At 38.5% G+C, this 27,984-nt stretch overlaps 1 long non-coding RNA gene across 3 annotated transcripts; it reads left to right on the forward strand.

Annotated features, from left to right (window-relative positions):
- Positions 1–27,984, forward strand: LOC138412451 (uncharacterized). 3 transcript variants are annotated; one of them, XR_011244822.1, is made up of 3 exons: positions 1–93; positions 646–796; positions 27,313–27,984. It is a non-coding gene; the product is annotated as an uncharacterized lncRNA (long non-coding RNA). The 3 variants fall into 3 exon arrangements; XR_011244820.1 differs by lacking the exon at positions 27,313–27,984 and adding an exon at positions 25,562–27,306; XR_011244821.1 differs by lacking the exon at positions 27,313–27,984 and adding an exon at positions 15,629–16,607.

Genomic DNA, 27,984 nt, shown 5'->3' on the forward strand with positions numbered 1-27,984 from the left:
AAACAAGAGACGTTAGATGAAATGGCAGGTGTGCCTTCCAGATGAGTGAGGAGTCATACTTGTTGTTTAGCACCAGGCGGATAATGGCACAAGGTTTGTGGGTATTTCGTTTCTCATTGTTGCGAGCATGGAGGGAATTTAAAACGGACTTTGGCAGTTTTGCTGAGTTTATATACAGTCTATGGTTTAAGCACAACTGTGTGAGTGTGTGTGTAAGCTAACAAGAGGCCAGCAGGTAAACGTGCAATTAGCCTTAGCTTTGTTCCACGTGGGTGAAAATGGTCGCTCATTACCACGTGTGTGCATAGTTTTACAATATGTGTAGTAGTATGATCATTCCGAGACTGTATCGTTCACACTAATCATTTTTCAGTATGTTTATGATAATATGTGGTTTATATAGTGACAAATAATTAGAATATGTTTATATGCAGTGTTTTATTAAGAGTTTGTGATTTTGTTAAGATAAATAGCCATATCAAAGTGATGGGGATTTTATGTTTGTATAAATTCATTTAAAAGCCAAGCCTTATGAGGGACAATCTAAAAGAATGTAGTTGAATATTATCACAGCTTTAAAGGGTTATACAGGTCCTTTTTATAAAGATATTAAGGGAAGTAATGTTTGTTTTGGACTCCTCCAAGGTCGGGCGGTGTGTTCACACTGGTCACAGCATGTTTGGAGATGTCAAAAAAGCGAAAAGAGTCAGACCATCATTCGGTGATGCTTCACGGACGGGATGGAGACTTGTGTATCTTCTTTTCATAATAACACAAACCATGTTGACCACATAAAGTAAGTATTGAACTCAGTCCTCACAACCGAGCACTTTGACTTTAGTCATTGTGGACATCCTTCCTGGTCTGTTGTCTTTCTACTGACACTGGTTAAAAAAGGCTCCAACAGCTGTAGATGTGAGTTAAAGTCAGAAAAGTGAAGTGACATTTTAAAAAAACTGTGGAGAAACAGTTGATTCAGATTCATCTCAGGTTTACTGAATGATATCTGAAGTTCCATTTACTCCAGTAGTTTAACAAAATGACATTATCAAATAACTTAAGTTCAGTGCATTCACATTTTTAAGACAGCAGCAGGAACGTACTTACTTCTTTCTAATAGAAGGAATTATTAGAGTGAACAAACTTGCTGGACAAAAAAATGAAATTAATATATAACTGTAACTTGAGTTAAATATAATATAATGTTTTTGTTAGAGTCCTAAATAATAGTAAATTGATTGCTGGAATAGAGTGACACAAAGACATGGTTACAGAGACCTTGAGACCTCTTCTCAAAAACAGATGTATGTACAGTAAATTTAACCTCCCATGTATTTAAAGATAAAAGTGAAGCCATTCCTGACTGAGCAGGGAGGTCATTTTGGTCTCGTCCCCCTGTAATCACTCTGTTCAGGGTGTTTCTCCATCGCACACGAGCGACCACAGTTGTGTTTCTGTTTTTAAAGCTGACACAAGTTCTTTCTCTGCAGACAGATGACAGATGAGAGCAGCTATTTTAAACTACACATTTATTCCTGTTAATAGAAAAGTATTATGGGTTATAAACACTTCAGCAGTAACTCATTCAGTCTTCCCAACATTTCTGAGGTAGTTATGTCATTCAGTTTAATTTGATTGTAAATTGACAGCATTTTATTACACACAATAAAATCATGAAGGTTTACGACTCCTCGACCAACTGCTGTTTCACACCATCACTTTAATTCCATCTCATAAAAATGACAATGAAATCCAAGTAAATTCCTGTTACGTGACATATTATGGCACACCAGAGAAAACAATAGACAATGTTAAACTTCTCTACAGTAGATGATATTACCTCTTACAAGAAGGTTATGTTTCATCTCTGTCCAATTGTTTGTTCAAGATTACACAAAAACAATTGATACAGAATTCCATGAAAGCCAGTGGAAGGATGTGGTATGGTTCAGGGAACCCCCCTTTACATTTTGGTGTGGATCCAGGATTCTTCATTTTTTATTTAGTTTCTTTAACATTGCGAGATGGACATATTTCAACATTTACACTTTTGTTCTATTCCAAAAGATAAATGGAACTTGATGAAAAAAATCTGATAAATTACAGGAACTAATATCTATGAGTGTGTGCAAGTTCTTGAATTTCCTTAGGTATCAATAAAGCATCTATCTATCTATCTATCTATCTATCTATCTATCTATCTAGTATACGACTTGATTAAATTTAAGTGGACTATTGGGCCTTGGTGGATGTTTTCACTCTACTGAGTATCATTGTAGTTCATTTACTGATGTAATGTTATTAATTAAACGTCCACTGTTCTTTGACCTATTGATGTGAAGATTATTAGATCTTTGAAATACTCAGGACACATTTGTAATTGCAACCTGCTGATACAAAGTTCTCCCAAACACATATTGTGTTTGTATCCATTGTGACAACAATTCATTGGCCCTGAATGATGATTGTGGGTTCATTTCAGAGATTTGCAAAGTCTATTGTTCTGGATTGGACTTGAATCCAGATGTGATCACCTTTTAGATGAATCATTTTCACCATCACTCTGGGCATTTAGGGCTCTGTTTATATGCAGACAAGGAAGTCTTTTGATCACGTATTGATGCCACACAATTGTTTCTTGTTTATTCATCATACACCTCAAAACTCTCCTTGGATAATAAGTCTTGTATCATTTGTTCTCTAGGATTTAAGGCCTTTTATCGATTGTTTACCTAATCATCTGGTCTTTGTGGGTTTCCGCATGTGAAGCCCTGAGGCCCTTCTCTTTGTGCTTTCTAAAGATGGGGTGAACAGATGAGTGTCTTCTCATCATCACCCTTGCAGGCACCAAGAAATCAGGCCACATGAAGCATGGTGCCCTTGAAACACATCTGGGGCATCTGGATGCTGTGGGATACACAAACAAACATGCACACAGTGTTTCAAAGCCACACGTACAGATGCTTAAGCACAAAAGCATGTACTTGTGAACACACACACACACACACACAATATGTGCATCTCCTTATATGCTACCTGTGGCTTGGGTAAATGTGGACAGTTTGTTTTAATGTAATTCTTTGGACATTCTTGTAAAACGTCCCCACTTCTAGGGACTTTTTCCTCTTCTTTCTGTCTCAAATAATGAAATGTCCGTTTTTTTCTAGAATCCCATTTCTGATTTTCTTTTTTTATTTCTTATATAATTGTCAAACTCAAAACAGGGATTCAATCTCAAGCTGCCTGAGGAGAGAAGAATCCTTGACTCCAGATTCCAGACATACCTTTGGGCTTATTGTGACTAAAGCTTGGATAAAGCCTCCAAAATAGTCCTGTGATAAGTTTAAAGCCTTCTAATGGCACTTAATTGGCCATCTCTTTGAGTAGGGGGCTTGCACCAGAGGGCTCACCAGCATGTTATCGAGTTTCAAGATAGCATGCCTGAACATGAAGGGAAATCAGTGGGTTACTTAATGATTGAACACAGCTACAATGGTCAATTCATCGGGCTGAGTCATAGTATGTGTGTGTGCGTGCACTTGTTTTTGATCCTTAGGTCCTTTTCCAGCGTAAACTCTGATCTTGTCTGGTCTAATAGACCTAATGGGGACTAAAATCCTTATAGCAACATGTCATTTGTGAGCTCCTAGTTAAAGTGAGATATGAATTGTGTTTGGTTAAGGTTAGGAACTAGGTTTCTGTTACACGGCCACAATGAATGAATGTAAATGCAACCCCAATAAGGGTAGCTGTGCAAACCTGTGTGTGTGTGTTGATTAATCTTAAAGCATGAGGCAGAGAAAAGAGGCTGTTGTGTTAAAATGTAATTTAACATTATCCAGAACTCGAATGAGACATCTTCACCTTTTTCTCCCAAACAGAATTGCATCAGCAACTCCTCTTAAAGGTCTAGTGTGTAAGATTTAGGTGAAAGGGATCTATTGGCAGAAATTTAATATAGAAGAATCCTCATGATGTTTTCACTAGTTCGTTTCATTTGAATTGTATGAATCGTAGTTTTCCTTACACCAGAAAAGACCCTTTATATTTAAATACTTTATATTTACATCGAGGGAACCCTCTCTACGGAGGCCGCCATGTTTTTTACATTAGTCCAGACTTGACAAACTAAACACCTTTTGAAAAGGCTACCACAGGTTCTTTTTCATGTTTGGAAGGGGAGGGTGACACTAGATATCACAGAATTCTACACACTGTACCGTTAAAGTATGAGCGAAAATTCTGAGGAAAATAAATTCCTTGTTTAATTCCAGTGGTCATCGCCACACCGTTTCCCATGGGAGCGTGCCACTGTTAAGACAATTTGGTCACCACAACACCCTCTCAATGTTGATTCATGACACCGAACACCAGTTTCAACAACTTCCACTTAAACGCCCTCTATTTACCAAACTCTATAATAATGGCCAAATGGAAACCCTCGCTCTCGTCTTTAGTGGCTTCTATATAGGGGACATCAATCCACGGAAGTAACCGAACCGGCCACCCAGCTGTCAGTTGTGGCAGTAGATGAGGTTTTAGTGGATCCCCTATCCTTGCAGTGTAGACAAACCCTGAGATTTACATCATCTATGTCTTTCTCAGCAATTTCTTATTTGATTGTTGCAGATGCTCTGCGGGCATTGACTCAGATCCAGAATTAAACTCTTATTGTTCTGTTAAGTTACTGAAGTGAAAGAACTTGTTCCTTTAAATTGCCCTCGGACCAGTTTGTGTCTTGTATGTATGTAAGTTGATTCAGGTCGGGCTTGAGGTCTGGTTGGAAGGAGAGATTTTCCGTTCCTCTGAATATAGCAGATCCAGCTGCTCTTTTTCCTGGTAAGTACCAGCAGCACGTACCAATATGAAAGTCGAGCTCATTTTCACAGAATCATGTGAAATCCTGAAGTTTAACAATCGCAATCAGTTTTATTTGTGGTTATTTTATAATTCCAAGGCAAACCTCAAGGTCTAAATTTAGCCATTAGCTCCATTCAAACTTAATGAGGTTGTTTAATGTAACAAAAGATGCTGAGTGCACTTTTTAGTAGATAGCAATTTTTTGACACAAGTTAACCTTTCACACAGGAACAACGTCTGTGTCAAATGTGTTCACAACAGGAAAATGTCTTTCAGGTGTGGTGTCTGGATAGAATTTGAGATGACTTTTAAATTAGGCTGCAGAAATCCTGTGTATTAGTTTACAGCACATCAACACTGGTGTTTGCCCTAAAATCTGTCTTTCCAATTGGCTTCTTTTGCGTAGATGATACTTTTTATTCCTTCGATTTTTGTATTTTTGGGGGTGGTGGGTTTCTGTGTTTGTGTCAGTTGCACGTTAGAAACATAATCCACACGTGTCAGTGGAATTAGCAGGGGATATTTTACTGCTGTATTCTCAGATGTCACTGAGGGGCTGGCAGGAAAACTTGCGGAAATGTCCTGCGCTACTGACAAGGAGGCGCGTTCCCTGATACATACTTCACATCATGTCTTAAAGCAGTATGAGTGATTCAAGCTCTAAATTAAGAATTTACTTCTAGATTTGATTGGTTAGATTAATAGACATGTTTATAGCTGCTATAATCTGTATTTCTTGCAGTGGTTCTGGATTGTATGATAACATAATGTGAAAGACATCACTTGTAATGATAGCATATCAAAAGAATGCAGTTCTCCTCAGCGTTTCAAATCATTTCACCTCTCTATGCTTGAACCAAACAGCAGCATACTAAATTACAAACTACTTGCACTGTTCAGTAACTGTCACTACAACTAACAGGGCTTTTAAAAATGTATTGTCACTTTTATACTGTTATGGTTTTCATTAATATCACACACTGCCCCATTGGAAGTGTTTACTAGCAGTTACCTAAGGACTGTGACACGGAAAGACCTTGTTCATGGCAAATTAAACATAATGAATACTTGTTTGCTAAAGGGTCAAACATACTTGAGTGCTCACTCTTAAGAACAATAAACATCATTTATTGTAATTGATCACATCTGGGCACACGGTCAGGCAAAAGACTGCGGTGAAACTACAATGCAAAGTGAGCGGATTATGCCCAATCACTCAGCAGATACAGATACAAGTGTCATGATGTATTATGAGAAATTGTGAGGCTTGATTTCTAAGCTCTTGAGATAAAATGCACCAAATGTTTGGAGCTGGTGTGGTCGAACCCGTCAGTCAAAGCCAAAGCGTTTCATCACAGTGTGGGAGTCAAACACATAAGCAACATGAAGAAAAAGAGATCTTGACAGCATATCAAAAAAAACCTCTGCACTTTAAAATATTCAATTTTAAGAATAGCCTCAAATCCAAATATGCAACTGAGGAACTTCCTGTTTCCTGTTATTGATCTGTATCATGCCTTCAGCCAGTTATTCACTTTTAAATGATAATCAGAAGCGCAAAAATGTATTCCCTTTGTACCTTGTACTCACACTGCAGATTCCCCACTGGTCACAGGCCATTGTGCAGAACAGATGTAAGGCACTTCAAGAGCTGTTATTGTGGGAATAGGTCATTTGGGTTAGCACCGAAAAGAGTCACTTGAGGAGAACGTACGTGGGAGGACGATATGGTAATTTTGGATGAACTAATTTGGCTATTTCACCCCAGTTTACCGTCAGATATTCACACTTGTTGACAGCACAGCAGAGAGTGAAGGCTCGGTCAAAGGAAGAAGCTCTATTCATGTATTGTTTTAAAATAAGAAAACATTTAAAAAAGCACCAGAGGAAAAATTCCTCTGAAATAGAATCAAAGTTAATATTTAGTTTTCGAATGTGCTTGTAACAAAATAATCCAGCACATTGGCAGTACTTCCATTGAACTTTTAAATGCTGGTATTCGCAATGGAGAAATATGTGGTAGTAATGCAGTTTTAAATGAGTGGGAAGTATCTGCTGTCCTTGCTAGCGTTATTTGGTCATTTAGCGAAACATAATCAGCAAAACTATTCAAAAATATCTATTTTAGGCTAGTATATGTTGTGTTACTTTTGTGAAACGTTACTTGGTTAATTCCATTATGATTAAACACCATATAATGTTCAGGTCATTTTTGTCAAACATACCAAATAATGTTTTTTCACCTCAGTATAAAAGGGTCATAGGTCACATAAGCAATTAATGTTAGGTTGTGGTGGGTTGTTTCAGTCAGCCTTTTCAATCAGTGATGTATAAATCTCCACTTAGTAAAAATGTTGACTCAGCTAAGTTTATACATGCATAAAGGAGATACGACCATAGACTGTATATAAAGGATACGAAAGCATCAGCAGCTAATATCTGCGAGTGTCCGGGAGCATTCTTGGGACTGTGCGTCTTTCCATCAGTCAGATACTCGAGTATAAAATATGCAAATACCAAAATTTAAATTTGGTATAAACACAGTTGGACTCATAGATGAACTAATTCGAATTTCAAGGTCAGAAATCAAACATTGAGGTCTTGGAAACCTCATGATTATAACACTCATTGGTACATTTCTTATTACATCTGGCACAAACATTCATCTGGACTCACAGGTAAACTGACTAGAATTTGCTGGTCAAATGTCAAACGTCAAGATTACTGTGACCTCACAAAACACTTTTTTGCCCCATCGATGTGTCATCGATTGTGAGAATAGCTGCATATTTGGTACAAATCTTTCACTCAGACTCTCAAATTAACAGATTACATTTTAATGGTAAAAGGTCATGGTGACCTCACTACACATGTTTCAGACCTCTTGAACATATCTCCAGTCTGCCCTTATAGAATTTCTTCAAAGTTGTCAAAGTAGACCAGTTGTCACTTGGACTGATTAGATTTCAGTGGTCAAAGGTCACAGTGACCTTAGGAGTCTGGAGACAAACTGTATGTAGACTAAAACTGCACCGGTTGGTATAGTTATCTTTGTATTGAAAAGAGAGTTTAGAGTCAAGAGAGATGATAATGGAAGCAGACACATGATAATATGTACATTTTTGAACACCTCCCTTACTCTTTATGTTCTTTGTATCACGTTCAACAATTTACACAGCAAGCAGTTGCCTCGTCACAAGAAATAAAGCTGAATAGACCATCTCCACAATCAGACCTCTATCCCATCGTGTGATTTCCATTACTGCTGCCATAATTGTATGCTAGCATATAACCACTGTCAGCACTGGATGGGATAATGTTAGAATGTAAAAAGGACCACATGGTTCCACTTCATCCTTATTGGTAGTTGGTCAGAGATGTCCCCCAACCCTCATCTTTTAATCTGTTTTGAACTCTTCTCGTTTATACAAGGACCGAATGGAGGACATGTCAACAGTGTAAAATGACTTGAATGCACATCCCGTCATCTAACCCCTGGATAGAAGCCCCTGTTAAAATACATGAACTCCTAGAGTTAAGATGTACATGGCAGTAAAAATTCTTCCCTTGCTCCCTTTTCTAAAAGCCATATTTCTTCCTTAAATAGGTTCAGGGGTGCCAGGTCAGCATGACAATAGCAGCCAAATGCTCAATCAAAACTAGCCCCACAGCAAGAAAAAACAAACCCAAAAATCCCAGTACCAGAACTCAAAATATCATTAAATATCTTTAAATTGTTGCAAATTGTGTTGTAATGTCTACAATGACAGTGTAAAAAGCATAAACCTCATACATTTTAAGCAGTTCACCCTAAACAGTTCTTTAACCGAGGTCCTACAATTTCACGTTTTCAGTTTTGAAACCAAAATCTATTAGTAAATGTGGATGTAGCCTCAGTTATGAATTCAAAACAGGTTTTTGTTGCTCATGAAAGAGAAAACAAACTCTGATCGGAAGCATAGACAGTTTCATCTGTGCTTCATTACACCAGCGAGAGACATGTTTATGTTTCAAAAATTGAAAACTGCTCCTTGGAGAAAATGGTGAGCAGATTTAAGAACAACTGGTCTTTTTACATTTGTTGGAGCTGAGCATCAGAGAATACTTTTGATAATGTTGGTTTGAAGGGTAGAAGAGAAATTAGTTCATTATTCCCCTTCTCACCATTTGTCCTCAATTTAATAACTGGCAATACAATATTGTATTTGTACATGTGCTGCAGCTGTACAGTTGTCATATATTTTTAGCTGTGCAGATGTCGCCGTTTAAAAACCATCTGGACTGAACTCTGTATCAGCTGGTCCGGTCAGAAAGTGCAGGTCTTACATGATTCTGTCCACTTTTGTGGATTCCACAGCGGGGATCACATGTTTGTATTTACAGCACTTAGATACCAGTGTCAACTGTTAATACCACTAACTTGACTTGTCCGTTGTTTGTGACTACACTTTTTCTTCCTGAGATGTTTTTTTTTTTTTTTTTCATTTTTGCGTCTGTTGCGTGTTAGAACCATCATCAACCCCCCCAATCGCTTGTGGTGAATCCTGTGGGTCATCTCCAGCTGTATTGGCACACACACTGTAGTTTGTGGACTTTATACTAGGGAGCCAGGCAAAGTAAGACTGCTGAAACTCTGGAGGCCCTTATTCAATTTGCGTTCACACACCTCCTCTGGAGAAACTCTGGAGAATCTCCGGAGTTCAGTGTATGTCTGAAAGACGGACAGACAGAAATTTCAGGAATTATTTGATAGGTGAGGTTTTCTGGGTGACTTCAGTAAAGCACAAGGATAATTAGCAAGTAGGAGTGTTGGTGACATGACTTTCACTAATTCTCCTTTGATTAGGAACCATAAAATAATCTCTCAAGCGAGGGGTTGACTGCTAATCAGATGTTCACTACAGCAGACTTGAGTGTCTGGATAACACTGGTGGATAACACTAGGAAAGCACTGAGCCTAAATGCAGTCCATTCATTTACAAGATCACTCAACTGTAGTAAAGCTCATTTGAGTAGTCTCAAGGCACACAAGCTTTTGATTTTGAACAGAATATTCATCCGAAACATGCAAACATACGGAGTTCATTAACACTTTTATGTCAAAGTTATAAAATAAACTGTGAACGGCTGTAAACAGCTTCTCCACCCTCCTCAAAGGCAAAAGAGATTTTACTTTGAGAGAAACTTGAAATACTTTCCACATGCAAATCTTACAACAATGAATCAATCAATCAGTCAAACTTTATTATTCCTGAACTGATCTGGATGTAATTAGCACCATGTCCACAATGTTTATTTTGTCCTTTTCTGTAAACAGGATTTGAATTGAAAATACCTGTGATGCAAGCACGTGGTATTTAAAGTCCCAGACCCCAAAATCAAATCTACACTAACCGCCTAAAAAACACTATAAATCTTTATATGACATTGTGAATATGTGATAATCCTACAGGAGAAAAAAAACACCCATGTCTTGTAATGTAGTAGTGTCCTGTTGTAATTTTAATGTTGAGATTCAGCAGTATTTCCTTATAAAGCCTGTGGGCAGGTCATTAATCAATCCATAACTATGCCAAAGAAAAACAAACTCTGAGTCCAGCCATGAATCTTCATGGCATAGCAGCCACACAGACTGCGCAATGTAAATTTATAGAGTAATTAATGCTAGGAGAATTACTCCGAATACAAATGCATAAGCAAACTGCTGTGTTCTCTACAAGTCCTTGACCAGTCCTTGTATTATTATTGTTAATATTATCCTGAGCTGTTGGTTTCTTTTAAAGGGACAGGCGAGGGATATTCCAGATTTTTCTTATTGTGAACCGAGGACCAGATAAAGCCAGCATTGTCTGCAGAGCCAAAGTCCTCAATTGTTGCCCAAAAACTGTTAAAACACATAAATCAGCACACTACCACACTCAGTGAAGCATTTTTCATTACGCTGAACACAGCATCTTGTTTAATTCGAATAAATCATGTAAAGTCGAGCTGGAGCACTAAGCTGAAAAGTAGTGGTTATTCCAGTCTGAGCAGTTAATGCTATAAACTACAAAGCCCCCAATTCTAGGAAATTATTTCTTACTCTTAAAAGTTGTTTTCAAATTAAAAATATATATTTGTGGCCTCTTTTATAGCTTCTTCCACAATGGCAACTAAGAAAGCAGAGAGAGAAGTCTGTATTGTTCCTCAAATCTGCGATTACTCAGCGCGTTATGTGTATTAAACAAGAAAAAGACAAAGAACACATTATTTTAAACAGAGCCAAGTGTGGACTGGAGAGGAGGAATAGTACGACGTGTTCTGTTGAAAGCTTTATACAGCTGGAAATTTGGAGCCATTCTCTTTATGCCATTGCATAACAAGTTGAGTAATTCCAGACCGTATTGAGAATAAGGGAGGTTTTGATGACATAACAGTGCCATCTAAAGTTATTTATGATGGTTTGTGTTGGACAAATATTATGCGAGAGTCGTTTGGATAGTAATGAACTTGTCACAGACAAGAGGAAATCATTTTCATTTCATAGAAAGAATGTGGGCCCTAATGGCTTTTTAAAATATGACCTCTCACGTCAGATCTGTCTGGGGGAAAGATCCTGAGAGGTGACCAAACTCGTATAGTCTTATGTAGCATATATGAGACTTAGTATAGTTACCAGCTTACAAGCTGTTTAAAATTAAAAGCTGCAATCGTAATTTGTCTGTCTGAGTGTCTCAACACATTTTGGAAGATTTTTCCACTCAATGGCTGGAGCAAAACCTTCTAAAGGGACCAAATTGTGATCTGTCTGTTCCTGGTACGCCATTTCCAGGATCCTCCTTGGAACAGCACATTAGAGTTGACTTATGCAGCGCAGATGTAGATAGGTGGCCAGTTTGAAAAAATATTACTGTCGTCCAGTAATGCCTGCAGAGAAATGTGAAATCTGCACATCTGCACACTCAGTGGTAATTCTACATTTCTTCAAGTGATGATTTGGACTTGGTTCAGCAGATCTTGCACAATGTGAAATGAAAGTAAAGGATGGTTTCATTAAGCATAATTCAATAACATTTTATGCAGTGCCGAAGCACGACATACCTCATCTAAGTGTATGATTTGTTGAGGTGGAGAATGTTCAGTACCAAACACTTTCCACGACAAGCAAACGCTTGGTGACTGAGAAAAAAGTTCCTTCCAACAGGAAGAAACCTGTAGTTGAAGAAGACCAAGGATGGCTGGCCATCTTCATCAATAATTTAATGAAGAAATCAATGGGGCTCAGGGGATAGAGCGGGTTGTCCACTAACCAGAAGGTTGACAGTTCAATCTCTGTCTCCCCCATTCTGCAAGTGGCCTTGGGCAAAATACTTAACCCCAGATTGCCCCTGACGGCTGTGCAGTGTATGAGTGATATATAATACAGAAAGTTCTGCACACATAGATTCACTTTATGAATGTGTGTGAATGGGTGAATGGCAAAACTGTACTGCAAAGAGCTCTGAGTGGCCATCAACACTAGGAAAGTGCTATATTAATACAGATCATTTACTATCTATTTGTAAATAAGGCATCACAGTTTTTTCTAAGGCAACTGTACTGTATTTGTTCCAGTTGTGAGAAGTAGTAGTAATGGTTTCAATTTTATGTGTAAGAAAAGCACATGAAGTCATTACTATTGAGTTGGCGAATGGAATAGAAAAGAGCTATGGCTCTTCCTTGGCTACAGCGTTGAAAAGAACAGAGATTTTGTCTCTATTAATGATAAATAATAGGACTTTTTATGGAGGGCTTTGTATGCTGTCTTCCCAGGCTGGGCTATATTTTTCTGTCCAACTTCTGCGACTTGTGAGTCATACTGCAGCCTCCTCTGATTCACTACCTTCTTGTTCAGAGGAGTTGAGTGTTATACACAATGAGGCCTCTGCACTATCCACATGACCATCAGTTGGAAAAAAGTTGAGCTAGCTGTCCTCCATTATATTGACACACAGCTTTGATAGACACAGACTCAAATTTGTCCGTGTAGTCCATTATTGTGGACTCAAAAATGGCTATTACACTCATGTATTATGAGTACCAGAAGGCAGAGGAACATAAGACCTGAGCAAGATAGAGCAAGGAGTAGATGAGAGACGCTATTGCTTTCCACTCAGCTAAAGTAAGATGCAGATATTAAAAGAGAAAATCAGCAAGTCCCTAAAAGAAGAGAGCTGTGATTGCTTAAGCAAGTAATGTATGTCAAATATACTGAGGGTAATTAATAATGAAGAAAAAACTAAACTGAGAAATACACGCTACACAAACAGTAGTGAGAGAAAATGACATAAAATTCTTACCACAGTCATAAATTACACCAGAAACGGCCCACAATTGCTTCATTTGTCACATGGCTTCTAATTCTTAGAATTAAAATAATACACTAAAGTTTCAACATGAACTTACTCAACCACACAATTTTATTTAGGATCATATTGGCACTGTTCACAGTTATTCTAGGATTGAATTAGGCCTGCAGTGAATGTACTGTATGGCATGTGGATTAAATTTATACATTTAAAATGTTTTTCCTTTCTGGTTAAGGCCCATTTCTTACATGCTCTCCACTCCACTGGCAGCGGAAGAGAGTGATGTTCTGATGCCAGAGAGACTATAATTGCAGAGCAGTGTCCAAAACCTCTGAGAATGATATAGGATGCCATGATTTTTTCTCTCCAATATGTCAGTTAATATTATATGGCTGATCTACAAGTATAATGCTAAATAGCACTACCAAAAATATTGTTCATACTGTATGTGGCATTTGCATGTTAACACACTAAATCTTGCCATAATAGTTTTACTATTTGAAGATGTGCTTATTACAAATTGTTGTATAAAAGATATTTACTTTTTTGTATTAATTAAACAGAACTTTGGGTGGTTGGCTAGCACCGTTCCAGAAATAGAGAAGCTAAATAGCTAGGTTTGGCATTTTCCTCACAGACAAGTGCAATCTTAATTACTAACTATTAGCATGAATTTGTGTATTTATTCCAGATATCTAGAACTACTCCTTCTATGACAAAGTTTTTAGTCCATTTAGTTAATACAAATGTACATATGTTCTTAAATTTGAATGTTGTGGTCACTTTGTTATTTTAAGTTGCCCCAAAATGCACAAGTACTACTTTTCTAAATTTACACTCATCATTTGAAGTTTAAAATGGGAAAATGTTAATGTTAGAGGTAGAGTAATCAAACATACACATTTTGGGGTCCATGTTGAGAACTTTGCACACTGTAATCAGCAAACATCACAGTAATCATTTGTTCAGGTTGACTCCCAGCTCATGTACTAATGCATCTCAGCTTCACAGGCAGAGCAGCCTTTATTGTGGGAGGCTTTACATCCCAATGACAAGACGTTAACCTTAGGAGATGATTGACAGCCAGCAATCAGCAGAGAACACGATGGCCCCAGTTTTGGAACTGATGCCATAAATAAAGCACAGCTGAAGGGAGGAAAGCTCTCTACACAATAAGGATCGGAAAAGAAAAATCAAAGAAACCAATAAGGCTTTAATTTGAGGCTCTGTGTAGTTTCACGAGCATCAACCAAGTAAATGCTAAATGTTCATTGAGCGTCATTCTAGTTTTAGCAACCCCTCAATGCTCTTTAGATTAAAAGTCACATTCCCTGGTTCATACAACACTTTCTATCACACATCATTCACACTCTGATGCACATTAGGGTTCAGTGTCTCAGTGTTTTCAGCATGTAGAGTGGAGAACAGGTGAACAAGCTACTAACCTTCTTGTTAGTGGACAACCATCTCTACCTCCTGTGCCACAGCCACCCACCGGCCTATATCTTTCACTTCCAACATACATCCCTCCATGTGTCCTGATATTCACCTTCCAAAGTGAACTTCTATCTACTTTTTAACCTTGCCAACAGATTTTTTGTCCACTTCATTCCTTTAAGAGAAGACAGTAAAATGCAAATGCAATGGCATTCATACAACTGAGCAATAAAAGCAAGCAACTTCTATAACATTCCTCCATCTTGGTTTTGACCTCTGTGGTGTCTGTGCCAGGACTCCTAGAAGTTGTGAAACATCAACACATGTCAGCATTTTGATGGAGGAAATCCCTTCTGTGGAAACACCTTTGCTGCACTTCCCTATCTGATTCTCTATTGTCGGCAATACTTTTTATTTCCTGCAGAGGCTGCAGATGAACGCAGAGTCTTTTATAGCACATATTTCAACAGAAAGGAAAATGAATGCTGGCTGGCCTGACAAGAGCAGACCTGAAAACAATTCTACCTCTTTTACTGTGTTATGACAGTGCTGCATGTCAGTGCCTAAAATACCTGAACGACTTTAATTGTAGATTTCCTCACTTGGCAGCTTTTACAATTTCCTGGAACAAACTATTACTACAAAAACGTTTTAAGTAATTGTTTTTTTTTTTCAACATTCTTCTAAGCCTTAAAGTTCCATGTAATTATCCAGTTTGGGTTAAAAATCATTAATATATTAGCAGTTAGCAAGCAACTGCCATGGACTCCATGGGCCACTGAAGGCCCCATGTAGTATGTCAGTTATTTTATGGTAATTTGATGTGTTTGGTGATATGAGAATCTTGAGTCCCTCTTGAGCTTTTTAGAACTTTCTTTATTCTGAACAGAAAAACAGTTGTAGGGTCAGAATTAGAATCATGTTTAATGACATCACAAGAGAAATATGGAGGCATTTAATGTTTTTTTTTTCTTTCTTTTGTTTGTTTAAAAAATGATCACCAGTTACTTCAATTGAATTGGATGTGGCTGCAATGCTGTTTACCCCTAAAACTCCTTAAGTGTTTTGTGGACATAAACACTTCACCTACCCCTCGATCAGCATAGTGGTAAGATATAAGGAGTGATTTTCATTTTTCTGTGAACTATCCCTTTAAAGTTAGTGTAACATATTCCAGTTGTTTAATTTGTGTAGGAGTTTCACTTGTAAAAAAAAAAGACAGTTTTTTGGCTTGTCTCATCCAGCTCTTCAAACGCCCCTTCAACCGTAGTGTATTCAGGACCCCCCTTTAAACAAAGGGCTAGACGGAAATTCCTGAATGCTTTACGAATGGACAAAGCGAGTCAACATGGCTCATAAATGTGAGCATGAAATCCTGCAGAAAAACATGAAAAAAAAATTTCAATCCAACCAATATCTTATTTTAATCCAGTAGCAAATACAAATATCATTGAATTGCTGTGACAAGCATTTCAGGAAAATTGCTATTCATGCTGTCAAAACAAGCATGTAAACCAGTCTGAGTGAGAGTAAGTTGTAACGTTCATTTTTACCGATGCAAACACGCTGACTGACTGCTTCTTGATGAATAGATCAATCTATCCTTTGTGTCCTGCAGTTGGTTGATAATGGTTGTTAATATAATAATGTTAGTTGATATTGTTTTTCACTGTAATAATGTTGGTTGTCAGCTGATGACGTGGCGAGTGCTGTCCCAATTCCTAGGGGAAGATTTAGACTAGGCAGACTCCCAGCAAAGGGCACTTCATAGGAGTAAGGCCAAGGGAGAGGGATTGGGACAGGCTCAGAGTTGTATTGCAGTGTAGAAATACTGGTTGGCATCTGGTACTATGATGAAAATGTTTTGTTTCAAGGCAAACTTTGCTGTGTGGGTTCAGTTGAGGCCTCCAGGACCTTATTCATTGTTACGTTGAATGGTACAGTTTATCCCCAATAAAATGCTCAGATCAAATGTGTGTTCAATTTATTTAAATTCCAAAGGAAAAAGACGGTGTTTGGTGATGATTTATTTGAAATAAAAAGTCAGTATGGATTTTATGAATTCTGGAAACACTTCAAGCTGCCTGTGGTATGAAATAGAAACGTCTTCCATGCCTGAAGAATGTTGACTTACGCACAGACCCACGGTGCAGCAGTTACCAGGCCTCAGTGATAATAAGCAACAGCCGTCAAACTCCCTGTTTATCACTTGGTGGCTGCACTTATTTCTGCTTGAAGATGCGAGCTGAACAGCGTTACTGTCTACATCAGAGAGACTCAATGAATGGAGAAAGCTTTGCACCAGCATTAGCTGCTAAAACCGTGAATTAGGTTGAACAGGATCAAGCTGACAAATTGCTCCCATCAAGCTAACTCTGCTCGCTGTTCACACCCACGACACAGACACGTGTTGCTAAGACACACATAAATTGTAATAGACAGTCACACGGGGAAAAAAGGAGAGGGATTAAGAACATCTGCAACTCTCAGCAGTCCACATGAAAATCTGTTGAAAACATCATTCTTCTCCTTTATTTGTTCTCGCAAGAGATGACTCTTCACGTCTTTGAAACATGGATAATTTACTGACAGAGTTGAGATGTTGACATAGTTTGTATTTATACTAAGTGAATTTGCATGCGCTCTAGCTGTGTCTTACACGGTAGAATTGAAGAGATTGTTATTGTTTTTTACAAGATTGAGAATGAGGCTGCCTTTTCTCCAACAGCCTTGCAGCAGTGAGAACAAATCAGCAGGGGGGTTATTTTCTCTCACAGCTTTTTCATCCTCTGCAGACTGAGTGATCTCAGCCGGATGACAATGTGTGAAAACGGTCAAGGGAGTTTGGTGCACTCCATTCTGGTCAGGATCAGCTCTGACTGCTGGCTGAATGTGTGTTAAGGTGCAGCGGGTGTTTTGATAGGAGGTAGGTGACATGATGCAAAAAGCCTATGACGGATTATATATCTTACACATCTGCAGAAACTCTTAAAGACACTCACGCACCAAGCATTTTGGAAGTCCCGGGAGTCCCCCAAGCACTGAGGCTGAAGCCATCTAGTTGTGTTATACTAGAGCTGACTGGACATATAATGTCTGATATGATCACCATAATCCACTGATGAGGATAAATCAAAATTAGGATAATAATATCCCACTGATTCCAATCAGTTCTACAGCTACATCCTGAGATTTAAACAAAGCTTGTTTGAGCAAACGTGCTGCCTGAAGATGCAGCCATTAGCTCTTATTAAGTTTATGCTCTTGTGCTGGAGAATAACTGGAAAAAACAGAGAAACCAAACCAGAAACAGTCGCTGCAAGCATGAAATAAATAAAAACATGCAGACATGTGACGGGTCCAGGAGGCTGAACAAGTGCTGATTTGTGATGAAGCCCAGTCTGAATTTCATTAAACAGTTCAGTTCCAAAACAAATTCTGAAGTACAAAAATAAACATTTTAGAGACAATGTCCAGCAGGTTTAACTTTAACAATTATCTCCTCGGTTTTTAATAAAATCTACTAACCTAACCTGTTGCATATCATCTGTAAAAGTGAATAGAGCAACATTCTTGTGTTCTGTCTTTTAATGCTGTAGTTAGATGACAAAAACACGCTTTTCGTCATTCCTGAAATTTATAACTAGCTTAAATTCAAATACACACATAGATATATGAGTGGGGTTTAAACTCGGGCCCCCAGGTAGACCATTCAAAAGATGAGGCTTCAAGCCAGGAAAGCCATGACGTTACTTTGCTTTTAAGCTGGGCTGTTTTCACAATACAGTCAAGAAAAAAGACTTACCTGGGAAGATCATTAAATGTTCCTGTTTACCTTGGACGACTCAGAGGAACTCTTTCCTACCATTCTGGCAGAACACATAAACAGGGCCTGCTATAGCAGCAAATCCTTTAAATAATCCTTCCAGTTTGTTTACAGTGGCATCTGGGTTGAAATTAAGAGATGCTCAATAAATATTTGAGGAATATAAACAACAAAAAGTGCCATTGGCTGTAAAGGCACAGGAAACTTTCTATTGGCATTATCAGAGTAATGGTAGAGGGTGTGATCTGTGACAATAACTCAATATATGCCACATAGTCTGTATGATGATTCAAGAACAAAATTGTTTAAAAAGGCCAAGAATTTATGATCTTGTGTTTTTATTAGTGCGGATAAAATCCACAAAACCAAAAATGTTAATGGATCAGTTTGTAAGATTGTGATAGGATCTCGCATTCTTTGTGGCGCCTACACATCCTTTTCCTTTCTCCTCTGCCTATTTTTTAACCTCTGGTAGGTGGAACTTTCTGCTGATTTGCCCACCGGTCTCTGATTAGGCTCCAACCTCATTTCAAATCCAGTTGAGGTGTTTCCAGTGTTTGTTCCTGGCCTTTAACAAATCTCCTGGAAATGCAAGCTTTTTCATAAACCACAGGACAGAAAACTTAAGAAAATGTTTCAGCACATGACAAGCTTGAGATTGAGAGAGGCTCAGACAGTAATATATACTTGAGACCCCTATACTGTATATAAAGATGTACAAAACGTCTCCACTATCTGGAAACTATAAATACATACTTAATTGAATTGACCCATACTGCAGTCAGCCACCAAGGAGCTTAATGCACTGGCTTCACCTTTCGGGAGCCATCATGTCCTTCATCTTTATATAAAGTCTGTGGTTTGACCTCAAATATAATTGGACATTAAAAGAAAATAATGCTAACACTAGCTACTTTTAAGACATGTTGACTAAGCATTTGTAATAATGTTTATACTTTAATTATAGCTGTACAATTGCGAGCAGAAGGGTAGCTACCTAATGCGTTAATTGTTAAAGGGATAGTTCACTGAAAAATGAAAATCCACTCATTACCTACTCACCACTATGCCAATGAAGGGGTGGGTGAAGTGTTTGAGTCCACAAAACACTTTTGGAGTTTCAAGGGTTAAACAGTGTTGCAGCCAAATACAATACAGTTGAAGTAACTGTTGACTCCTTCGAAAGAAAGAAAACAACAGAAAAAACATGCCTCCATACTGCTCGTGTTGTCATCAACATTCAAATTGAAAAATCACATTTTACATAATCATTTACAAAATTTTTTAAGCCCAAATGTCCTCTGATATCCTCCATGTTCGCATGCACACACAAGAAAATCCGAACACACTGTAGACAAGCTCTCGCCGAAAACCACGCACAGGGTAAACGTTAAAATTGCTGCATCCGCTTGCGTTGCTACTTCTGGTAGTGGACTTTTAAAAAGGCTGAGCATAGCTTTTCCTTTTTTCAGAGGGGGAATTTGAGTAATGCCAATTTAAATTTAACAGACGAACTGTGATTTCTTTGTTATTTTAAAGTATGAGGTAATGTTTAAATCATTGACAGGGTGCAGAAGACACATCCAAATGTCTTTGATTCCCCCTATGCAGCTTTAAAATGTAACAAATTAAAATGTAATAAACAAACAGACATCTGGTAATGGCTCTTATAAATCCCCAGCATTGGGAGAGATCCTTGTTGGACCAGGATGAACAAAAACCTTTCCCGTGTGATTCGGTCTCTTAAATTTAAATTGAGTATGTAATCTTCATGGCCACCACATCCCAGTGAAGTAGGGAAATTCTACTCTCCTCTATTATCATCATTAATATCCATTTGGAGAGTGGAGGGTAACAATATGGCCAAATGCACGACTGAGTGGGAGTACATGAGCATAGGTTCTGGTCCAGCCCCACTGTCTGTCCACATTCATTTAGTTTATGTGTGTGCGCGCCTTGGTATTTTGGTATATCTTTCGAAAAGGACTTGTTCATACTGCTGCCTAAAACAAAATGGGTAGATTCCATTTTTTCACACCAGACATCACAGATATGACCACATCCAACCCACAGGCTCCCTTCTGTGCAAGAGAGATTCCAGAGCATGATGAACATCGCTCTTCAAAGTAATGGTGAACACAATGTTGGCAAAGAAACAAAAAAAAACACTACATGTCTGATCTGAGTGATGACCACTGAGGCAAAGCTGTCAGACGATGCAATTTGTGAAAGACAAAAGTCAAATAGGTATTTAATATAAAACACATTTTCCAATGTCTGTGAATCGAGGCTCCAAAGTCCAGTACAGTATATATGGAGTGCACACACTGGATTACATTGTAGAATCAAAGTAAGTCTTTGCTATTTCGTTGAACATTTACATTTAACATTAATATTTATTTAACCTTCCTGTGTTGATTTATAATGTTCGAAATAGAGAAATGATTTGCAGTGAGGAGGTAAGAGTCAGGGAAACAAGATTCCAGTCAGCAACCAAGCAAATTCAGAAATTTAGTCTTTCTCTGTAACCTTTTTATTGAATTAAATGATGCACAATGTGGGAAACAAAATGACAGAGTGGAGTAAACACAATACATACACAATTAGAAAAATTCATAGAGCTATGTTCCCAGGCGGCTAGCGAGTTACAGCTACAGCGCCAACTAACTGCAACACCAAGCCTCAAGGCCCGCCTCTTTAAACTTCAAAGACATCAAGTCAAAATCTGGCTCACATCGTACAGTGTCCCATTTGACCACACTCATAATTACAGCTGGGTGTGGAGAGGCGTGTGTTTTGCTTTAGATCCCACCATCATTGAACCATAGTGGAACCTACAGTATTGCATGATGTGTGGAAAGAGCTCTGAACGTAATGAGGATATGAATTAGTAAAGTCCATCCACAACAAATTATTCCAAAAAAACAGTTAAGGCGATTTGATGTTTTGTGATTACTGCACCCTATCCTCCAGTATTCTTCCGTTCATTGGTAAAAATAGACCAGTCATGCACTTTCCATTCCCAGACATTAAACATCTTTGTAGTTAAAGAGCAGGCCATTTTTATCAAGTACCTGCAAAAGTTCTCTCCAAAAACCTGCATCTCATTTGTAGCTAATGTGATTGCTCTCCAGATTTGTTCCTTATGTGTATTCTGTTTCCAGACTATATCTCTGCTTTATGCATTGTACATGATGTCATATCTGGCACAAAACAACTCAAGACGAACAGCTAATATTCTTTGATTGTAGCAAGGTCATTACAAATATCCAGGGTCTTTTAGTCATTTTTCTCAAGGATAATTCAAGACGAAGGAAATGCTTGTCAAAATGGGTTTTGTGGTGAGCTCAGTTTGTCTCTGAATTTCATGGTCAGTGTACATGTTGGGCCCAACATCACACTTTTGTTTGTTTCTACAACAATGAGACAAGACAGACAAGGAAATAAAAGACTTTGTTACAGGAGGGATAGAATATTATGACGTCTACCAGGACTCTAATGTTTTTGTCCTATCGTCAGTCTTTTCCATTATACTTACTTGGTTGCTGGTCCAGGAAAACCATAGAATGTTAAAAAAGATGGTCGACACATACTTCTTCTCATTATCCATAAATGAAACCACAGTCTGTGCAGTAGCGATCAGTAGATGGAGTCACGGTAGCAAAACCCTGCCGATACACGCACTTGACCATTTGCGATTCACTCTTAGCTGTCAGTCATGGTGTTTCACCCATTTTACATACAAAGACATTGACAGACAGCAGTGCATCACTTCCACTCATCCACACTGAGCACCACTTGGCAAAAAGCTACATATACATGTATATTAATTTTCTTCCAGGATTGCTTAAGTTTTCAACAAACAAACAGACTTCCACTAAAATATTTGAAATGTAAGAAAGTATTGTAACTTCACGTGTTTCTGCTCACGTGTTTCTGCACTACATGCTGTCCAGGAAATGTGAGACCTCTTGAAACCAAGAACACTTGAGTGCACAAACTTTGGTTACAGATGGAAAGCATTTTGGCAACATACCGTTTTCTGTATTCTTGAAAAAAACACATGAAAAGAAATATACCCTAAATTAAATTATATATAGGTCTGCAGTAAATGTAAGTCTGTTTGCTTCTTGATAAGCAGATAGTCTGTTGAGAGTCATTGCTCATGAGTCTCTTCATGTCTTGCATATGTTTTTAGGAGACTCTCATTTCTGTTTTGTTTGTTCCACATGTATTCAGGCAGCAACTTTCTGAAGTCCGAACTGCGAACCCCAAAATTTTAAATGACTTTACTTTGTGTGAGTGAGTTGTGATTTACAGTAGCTCCTGCTTACATCATGGTTGCAAGTTTCAAAACTTGGCAAACACGAAAATGGCTGAATCAACACTTCTGACAGTCCCAGCAACATGTGAGGGATTTCTGCCTTCAAGCAGTGAAAAGAAAAGAGCCACTGACTTAACTCTCAAATCCCCTTCACAACACTGAAAGTTTGCTTTGAGGCTTCAGATGTTCTGCAGAGGATGAGCTGCACGCAGAGTGACCACCCTGTCTGACAGATTAGCAGATAGCCAGGAGGCTGTAATTTAGACTGTCAGCTGCGGCCAGACTTCAGCCCTGCTAATGCTGGAGGAAATAAATCATTTGCAACTGTTACATTATAATCTATGACTTCGACTATCGACTACAAGACACAGTTGTTGTTGACATGGTGTCTGCAGGATGATGTCAATGTTGAAATGAAGCATTTTTCAATAATGACAACAGTTGCAAATTTAAACAGGATTGAAGTCTCAGAAACTTTGCACGTGTCAGATTTTAACTTGATAGGAATTTTTTTTTTTTTTAAAGTAATGAAGACTAAGGAGATGATGAAGATGTCGGCTGTGTCCCAATTCAGGGACCACCTACTTCAGAGGCTGCATTTTTAGGTAGATTGCATCACAGCAGCATGACTTGGCTTTCCCATTTCGAAGGCTCTTCCAATACGCCAAACAAATTCCATCCCAGAGCAGCAAAGCCTCAGTAATGGGTGGATCCTTTTCTATCCAACATTTGCCAGGATTCATTGTGTTTCAGTGAATAACTGTTTTCAAAGCGATAATGGTGTTTGGCAAGCAACGAGATATCAAATGCTTACACTTTCAAATTAGCCTCAACTCAAACTAACTAACAAGCTAACGGTACACATGATTAAAAACCAAAGGGCATAATACTTTCTTGACCAACTGCAGCATAGTTGCAAGGCGACAGGAGGGCGGGACAAGCTGAAAATCCAAAATGATCTCATTTCGGTCAAGCCTTTCCATTCTACGGGCGGCCAGACCTTCGAAAGAGGCGGCCCTGAATTGGAACACAGCTATCGTGATGTGCAGCTACTTTTGAACACTTGTCACACGTGCCATTCCACCAGGATGCCCTACTGCGGTAAAAAGTTTAATCTTGACTTTGTGAAGCAGGATTAAAAACAGTAGCCGCATTAGTCTCCGTCTCTCCAGCCCCTCCACTTCCTCCCCTCCTCTTCTTCCTCTTTTATTCACATGTGTTGTGAATTATCCTGCTGGCTGCACACGTAATCTGGAGTCTTCCTCCGATGGACGTGGCCCAAGCAGACTTTCACTCATCCCCGCTGACAGATCTGAGTGGAAAGTCTGTGTCCAGTTATGGTGTAAAAACACTCCCAGTTCCAAACCTGACTGCTGGTGATCAGAGAGAGAAATAGGTCAGTAGCAGTGATACCACCATGACATCAACACGTGATTATCAATGCTGTTAGGGTACATCAGCGTCTGAAGAGAAGAGATCTCTCCAAATAAACTCTAAACTCCTTGTCTTTTTATTTGACTTTAGTTTACATAAACCGCCTCAGCTTAGCTCTGATCCCCATCCAGCTAACCTGTTAATGGTTGTTATTTTATTTACTTGTGAGCCATCACAAGCTTTTCCTGCTGTAAAAGCTCCACATAGCATGTGTTTCCACTCAATCCAATAATCTGCAAGCCACTGAGGTGATGTGAGATGGGGTGTCTTTGAAACTTCAGTGGCAGTTTTATGACCATGTTGTGAGATGCACAAATGAGTAGGTGACTTATGTGATTGTTTTAAATGGTCTCTGCAGCTGTCACAACATGATAGTCCCTCCTGACACCTGCTGTTACTGAATCAGCACTTTTAAAGTACTGCATGTCAGGATCTGTCTAATTTACACACAGAGAAAAGATAAATGGTAACTACAGCCAGACAACTGAGGAGGACCAGAGCTCGAAGGAGGAAACTCCAGACCGCCCACATGGCGAGTGGGGATTTTTTTTTATATCCGTACAATATCAATACACATGCAGCCATATTTTTACGATGAAGCATGTGAATAAAACTATATAGAAAAAAAATTCATTTGACTGAAATTCTCAGTATAACATTTACGTAACCATGTTATAATTGGCCGAGTCAGGGCAGGATACTTCTTTTACTTATATTTGTCCAACTTAAATAAAGACGTGTGAGATCTCACATCATTGATGGATTTTAAATTGAATCAACATGTACAAATATTTAAACACACAATATGTTAAGCAATCTCTCAATCAAAAACATTTACAAAAGACCTAGTTTGATGATGAAAACAGTGTAGGATGATGGGAGTTGTTGTGACGTGACTCAGGCACAAATCATGTCCACAGACAATGTAATGTGTTGCAGTTTGAATCGCGTTACACGGGAAACAGTAAGGAATAATCAAGATCTGTTACGAGTGACCAACACAAACAGCAGTAGGCGCTAACTAGCTAGCAGTGTGGGGGAATTGGATATGAGGCAATTAAAAGGCAACCAAAAGGAACATTACCTTGAATAATATTGGGGATTTGTCTGGGTTTTAACATTGTTAGAAACACTTTGGGTAATACATAGTACATAACCCGAGATAATGTTATGTCTCGTCAATTGTGTTTAGTTTATTCATGTTCATGTTTAGAGTAATGTCATTCCTGAGTTTAGTTCATGTCTAGTCATGTGTGTTTTGAGCACTCTATGTTAAGTTAAACTTCACTCATATCTAGTCTCGTCGAGCACTTCCTGCTTTATTTTGTACTCACCTTTTCTCTCTCGTTTCAGCCCCTGACTTCCTCCCTTTGTGTGATTTTCCCGCCTTGGTGACCGTCTTCCCCGCCCCTGATTGGTTACACCTGTTTTCCCTTTCCTCATGTATAAATAGTCCTCGTCTCCCTTTGTCCCGTGCCAGTTTGTCTTGTCCTGTGCGTGAGTGTTTATGGGAGTATCGCCGTCAAGCCAAGTTTGTGTTCTCTATCAAGTTTATGATCTTTTCTTTGATTCGCAGTTTTGTAAGTGTTTATTTTGTTACTTTTGATCCTCCTAGAGAGCGCCTTTTGTTTGTGCACCTTTTTATCGAGAAATAAATCTTTGTTACATTCGCTACTTTCATTGAGTCGTGCATTTTGAGCCCACCAGCATTCGTGTCTGAGGTTGTTACAGATAATAAATAAATATAGGTCTTGTTTTGGAGAATTGTAACATATCATATCTTTAATACATAATTAAAAAACTCCCATCTTTGGCTAGTACCCAGAAGTTTGCTGGTCCCTTGTTATGGAGATTTAAATGCCCTTGAGCAAGGCCTATAACCTTGCACTACTCCAGACAAATCCTAGAGAGGAAGCACCCCCTCACCCCTACCTTCCTTTACTCCCTGAGTTTCCCTCAGTTTCTGGATACTAATGCAATTATAATTATGTATTATTTTGCCCCACAGAGACTCAACAATTCAGCGTGGATAATCCAATCCTGTATTTCTATCTGACATCCAGCCAACACCAAATGTTGTATAAGACATTTGGTTTCTGGCTCGGTGAAAATAAATTCCACAAAATACACATACACATCTGGAGTATTTGACGTGATCTCCTTTTGATAACCAATGTAAAAACAACAAAAAACATGTTTTCGTTTCCATTCACTGAGCCTCCTCTGAAACTGTCTGGAGTCCCACTTGGGAGGCTCATCCCCCACTTTGTGATTTATAGTAAATCTGTGAGTGAAACTACTCCATATGAATACAAGTAAAACTTATCCGTGCATTTCTTCATTCCCATTTGCAGTTACATTTTATGTGTTTATGTGACATTTATGTTCAGGAAGATCCACCTCACACAGGTCAGATGTTCACACAGAAGGGAGCACATAAACACAGCATGCACGAAATGACTGTTGACCATCCCAGACTTCTCCTTCGCTGCTTTCCTCCGTGGCTATAACACAGAATATCCACCCAACCAATTGCTGGGAGCAGTATTGTAATTTCATTTCTGAATCTTATGGCGAACCGCAAAGCAGAAACTATCTGTGCTTGTCTGCATTTTTCCTCTTACATGATGGTTGCTTGATGTCTACATGGACATGTGGCAATGCTTAGAGAACTTTTTCCACTGGTGCGAGAATCTGTCATGCATTTCTTTTTCTTTCCACTTCTTGGAGCTCAGGGCCGTATGGTTTACCAACGTTATGGAGATGTAAACCATTGCATCTTGAAAATGGGTTGTTTACAAAGATTCTGTAATTGCAGCATGACTTCAAAGTCAAGCAGCATCAACAGGATCTCTACCAGATTTTATTGTGAATTTTCTATGTTCTTATTTATAATACGTCAGTATAAAAGAAGCAGCATTCTGTAAGATTTGTTGATCTAGTTACCTGAAGATAAATGAGTGTACCTTTTACCAGTGGATTTATTTGAGCTCTCAGTTCTTTATTATAAAGTGTCTACTAGTGTCTACTGTGACCTCAGATTGTCACTGGTTTGGAACCACTGCCACACATTGATTTAGAAATTATCATCTGATTTGTTACAGCCCAAGATGTAAATAAAGATGGCGCATCCCCACTTCCTCCCACTTGGAAAAAAAAAAAAAGAAGAAGTAGACTATACTATCCAGGATACAGGTGGCACCAACACTTGGACATACATCAGTGTGATAAGAACTACATAAAATGGAAGTATTGTTTAAATTTTGGTACTCTCATATCAAGCTTGTTCACTGTCAAACATTTTATCCAAAAGGTTCCTCTTGGATTCGAGCTAAACTAGCATTTGTTTTGTTTAAATAACACCAAGAAATATTTTACTTGCATTTTCTTTACTTTGGCAGTAAACAAACTGTACTTCAGTAGTCTCGTCAACACTAGTATAAGCAGTGCAATCACTGCCTGGATGATTGGCATCATGGAATATGTGGTTTGTTTGAAGACACAACAGATACGACTGACTTTGTTGTGTACCATCTTCAACTAATTAGTTATTTAAAATGTAATTCTGTTGTGGAGTTTGTCGTAGATGTGGTATACCATATATGTTTATGTCGTCCTGTGCTGCACAAACCATATGTCCAAGCTGTCTGGATAAATAAACATCAGCTATAAGGCATTGTACCATAGGTAGTGTAAAGCATGTGCATAATGATTTACTGCTGCGGCTATGAATGTGTGTGGAAGGCATCTCAAGTGTGGATATTATGAGTCATGGA

Source organism: Paralichthys olivaceus, chromosome 12 (assembly GCF_024713975.1).
Source record: "Paralichthys olivaceus isolate ysfri-2021 chromosome 12, ASM2471397v2, whole genome shotgun sequence".
NCBI lineage: Eukaryota > Metazoa > Chordata > Actinopteri > Pleuronectiformes > Paralichthyidae > Paralichthys > Paralichthys olivaceus.